The sequence below is a fragment of the Gasterosteus aculeatus genome, unplaced genomic scaffold (genome assembly GCF_964276395.1).
Source record: "Gasterosteus aculeatus unplaced genomic scaffold, fGasAcu3.hap1.1 HAP1_SCAFFOLD_28, whole genome shotgun sequence".
Taxonomy (NCBI): domain Eukaryota; kingdom Metazoa; phylum Chordata; class Actinopteri; order Perciformes; family Gasterosteidae; genus Gasterosteus; species Gasterosteus aculeatus.
In genome coordinates, this window is record NW_027554886.1 from 52,501 (window position 1) to 57,500 (window position 5,000).

The window sequence follows — 5,000 nt, forward strand, 5'->3', positions numbered from 1 at the left end:
CCGGGTTCTGGTGTCTTTTTCCTGGCTTAATTCGGCCGTTGTGGGCCCCTGGAGGTGTTTGCGGACCTCCGCGGGTGAAATAATGGAAAAAAAAAAAAGTTAAAGTTTCCAGTCGGGACTATGTGGAGCGAAAAAAACCCGGACTTTTTTGGCTCCGTCAGAAACTAAGTAAAAGTCGGAATATGTGAAGGAAAGCTCAGAAAATGCCTGGGCTTTTTTAGATCGCTTCGATAAATTTTTTTTTAGCTCACATCACTGGGCCACCAGGTCGCAGATTTCAGAAACCTGGTTTTCGGAAACAGAGATCTCCAGGACAGGGCCCCGAGCTTCGGGGGGAGCGTTCCCCAGCTGGACCTAACAGTGATGGCAGAGCAGTGGGTGTACCGGATGGAGGAAAATAACAGCTCCAGAGAGCGGCAGAGACCAGACCATGACCCAGAACGGCACACTGTTCCCGGACAGTGATGGCAGACCAGCAGGTGTACCCCATGGATGAATAAAGAGTTCCAGAGAGCGTGATATCCCAGACCATGACCCAGAACGGCACACTGTTCCCGGACAGTGATGGCAGACCAGCAGGTGTACCCCATGGATGAATAAAGAGTTCCAGAGAGCGTGATATCCCAGACCATGACCCAGAACGGCACACTGTTCCCGGACAGTGATGGCAGAACAGCAGGTGTACCCCATGGATGAATAAAGAGTTCCAGAGAGCGGCAGAGACCAGACCATGACCCAGAACGGGACACTATTCCCGGACAGTGATGGCAGAACAGCAGGTGTACCGCATGGATGAATACAGAGCTCCAGAGAGCGGCAGAGACCAGACCAAGTCCCAGAACGACACACTATTCCCGGACAGTGATGGCAGAACAGCAGGTGTACCGCATGGATGAATACAGAGCTCCAGAGAGCGGCAGAGACCAGACCAAGTCCCAGAACGACACACTATTCCCGGACAGTGATGGCAGACCAGCAGGTGTACCGCATGGATGAATACAGAGCTCCAGAGAGCGGCAGAGACCAGACCAAGTCCCAGAACGACACACTATTCCCGGACAGTGATGGCAGACCAGCAGGTGTACCCCATGGATGAATAAAGAGTTCCAGAGAGCGGCAGAACCCAGACCATGACCCAGAACGGCACACTGTTCCCGGACAGTGATGGCAGAACGGCAGGTGTACCGCATGGATGAATAAAGAGTTCCAGAGAGCGTGATATCCCAGACCATGACCCAGAACGACACACTATTCCCGGACAGTGATGGCAGAACAGCAGGTGTACCGCATGGATGAATAAAGAGTTCCAGAGAGCGGCAGAACCCAGACCATGACCCAGAACGACACACTATTCCCGGACAGTGATGGCAGAACAGCAGGTGTACCGCATGGATGAAAATAACAGCTCCAGAGAGCGGCAGAACCCAGACCATGACCCAGAACGGCACACTGTTCCCGGACAGTGATGGCAGAACAGCAGGTGCAGTGGATGGATGAATAAAGAGCTCCAGAGAGCGGCAGAACCCAGACCAAGTCCCAGAACGACACACTATTCCCGGACAGTGATGGCAGAACGGCAGGTGTACCGCATGGATGAATAAAGAGTTCCAGAGAGCGTGATATCCCAGACCATGACCCAGAACGACACACTATTCCCGGACAGTGATGGCAGACCAGCAGGTGCAGTGGATGGATGAATAAAGACCTCCAGAGAGCGGCAGAGACCAGACCAAGTCCCAGAACGACACACTATTCCCGGACAGTGATGGCAGACCAGCAGGTGTACCGCATGGATGAATAAAGAGTTCCAGAGAGCGTGATATCCCAGACCATGACCCAGAACGGCACACTGTTCCCGGACAGTGATGGCAGAACAGCAGGTGTACCGCATGGATGAATAAAGAGCTCCAGAGAGCGGCAGAACCCAGACCAAGTCCCAGAACGACACACTATTCCCGGACAGTGATGGCAGAACAGCAGGTGTACCGCATGGATGAATAAAGAGCTCCAGAGAGCGGCAGAACCCAGACCAAGTCCCAGAACGACACACTATTCCCGGACAGTGATGGCAGACCAGCAGGTGTACCGCATGGATGAATAAAGAGCTCCAGAGAGCGGGAGATCCCGGCCGATGTCCGATGACGAAGCACTGCATGGGACACTTTGAAGGAAGGGTCGGTCTCCTGGATGAAAAGAACTTTAATTTTCTGACTTAAAATACGGAGTTAAAGTTTCCAGTCGGGACGATAAGGAGGGCAAAAAAACCCGGACTTTTTTGGCTCCGTCAGAAACTAAGTAAAAGTCGGACTATGTGAAGGAAAGCTCAGAAAATGCCTGGAGAATTTTGAGCGGACCGGAAAAAAAAAGTTCCAGCCGACATCACTGGGCCACCAGGTCGCAGATTCCTGAAACCCGGTTTTTAGAAACATAGGCCTCCAGTCGTGAAGACCGTGTGGTTGTGCGGTTCGGATCCGACTCAGACCTCAGTATTTTCGGACACCCTCGGACAGTGGCGGGGGTGGAAGAACCGGAGCCTCATGCAGAACTGGCTGTCGGGGAGCAAGCGGACGCTACCCCGGCAGGAGGCATCATTCCGGGCACTGTGGCTGATCGGTAGCTTTCGTGGATGGATGACTGAGCGAACGAACGAGATGACGGCGGTGCGTCCTGGCTGATGTCCCAGTACGGGGCACTATTCTCGGATGCTGATGGCAGAACAGCAGGTGCAGTGGACGGATGAACACACAGTTCCAGACAGCGTGATATCCCAGACCATGTCCCAGAACGGCCCACTATTCTCGGATGCTGATGTCAGAACAGCAGGTGTAACGTATGGATGAACACACAGTTCCAGACAGCGGGAGATCCCTGACCATGTCCCAGTACGGGACACTATTCTCGGATGCTGATGTCAGAACAGCAGGTGCAGTGGATGGATGAACACACAGTTCCAGACAGCGGGAGATCCCAGACCATGTCCCAGAACGGCACACCATTCTCGGATGCTGATGTCAGAACAGCAGGTGTAACGTATGGATGAACACACAGTTCCAGACAGCGGGAGATCCCAGACCATGTCCCAGAACGGCACACCATTCTCGGATGCTGATGTCAGAACAGCAGGTGTAACGTATGGATGAACACACAGTTCCAGACAGCGGGAGATCCCAGACCATGTCCCAGAACGGCACACTATTCTCGGATGCTGATGTCAGAACAGCAGGTGCAGCGGACGGACTAATACACAGTTCCAGAGAGCGGTATTTCACGACAGATATCCGATGATGAAGCGCTATTGTCGGACACTGATGGCAGAACAGCAGGTGCACTGGATGAAGGAAATAAACAGAACATAGTTCCAGAGAGCGGGATATCCCAGACCAAGTCCCAGAACGGCGCGCTATTGTCGGACACTGATGGCAGAACAGCAGGTGCACTGGATGAAGGAAATAAACAGAACATAGTTCCAGAGAGCGTGATATCCCAGACCAAGTCCCAGAACGGCCCACTATTCCCGGACACTCATCTACTTAAAATCTCCCTGATTACCTGCCAGAACAGAGCAGATCCAGAGAGCGGTATTTCACGGCAGTTATCCGATGATGAAGCGCTGTTGTCGGACACTGATGGCAGAACAGCAGGTGCAGTGGATGAAGGAAATAATCAGAACATAGTTCCAGAGAGCGGGATATGCGAGACCATGTCCCAGTACGGGACACTAGTCTCGGATGCTGATGTCAGAACAGCAGGTGCAGTGGATGGATGAAATAAACAGTTCCAGAGAGCGTGAGATCCCGGCTGATATCCGATGAAGAAGCACTGTTCACGGACACTGATGGCAGAACAGCAGGTGCAGCGGATGGATGAATACACAGTTCCAGACAGCGGGAGATCCCTGACCATGTCCCAGTACGGGACACTATTCTCGGATGCTGATGTCAGAACAGCAGGTGCAGTGGATGAAGGAAATAATCAGAACATAGTTCCAGAGAGCGGGATATCCCAGACCATGTCCCAGTACGGGTCACTATTCTCGGATGCTGATGTCAGAACAGCAGGTGCAGTGGATGAAGGAAATAAACAGAACACAGTTCCATGGAGCGGGAGATCCCAGACCATGTCCCAGTACGGGACACTATTCTCGGATGCTGATGTCAGAACAGCAGGTGCAGTGGATGAAGGAAATAATCAGAACACAGTTCCAGAGAGCGGGAGATCCCTGACCATGTCCCAGTACGGGACACTATTCTCGGATGCTGATGTCAGAACAGCAGGTGCAGTGGATGAAGGAAATAATCAGAACATAGTTCCAGAGAGCGGGATATCCCAGACCATGTCCCAGTACGGGACACTATTCTCGGATGCTGATGTCAGAACAGCAGGTGCAGTGGATGGATGAATTAAACAGTTCCAGAGACCGTGAGATCCCGGCAGATATCCGATGAAGAAGCGCTATTGTCGGACACTGATGGCAGAACAGCAGGTGCAGCGGATGGATGAAATAAACAGTTCCATGGAGCGGTATTTCCCGACAGATATCCGATGACGAAGGACCACTTGGGACGCTTTGAAGGAAGGGTCGGTCTCCTGGATGAAAAAGACTTTAATTTTCTGACTTAAAAAAAAAGTTAAAGTTTCCAGTCGGGACGATAAGGAGGGCAAAAAAACCCGGACTTTTTTGGCTCCGTCAGAAACTAAGTAAAAGTCGGAATATGTGGCGCAAAGCCCTAAAATCCCCTGGAGAATTTTGAGCGGACCGGAAAAAAAAAGTTCCAGCTGACATCACTGGGCCACCAGGTCGCAGATTTCAGAAACCTGGTTTTCGGAAACACAGGGCTCCAGGGCTGAGACCCGGGCTTCGTGGGGAGCGTTCCCCAGCTGGGCATAAGCATCTTCGGACAACTTTGGGCGGAAAAGCGGGTTCGGGAACCGGGATACGGGGCGGGTTACGCGGCGTGACCTGCCCGAGTGCAGTGCACTATTCCCGGACACTCATCTAC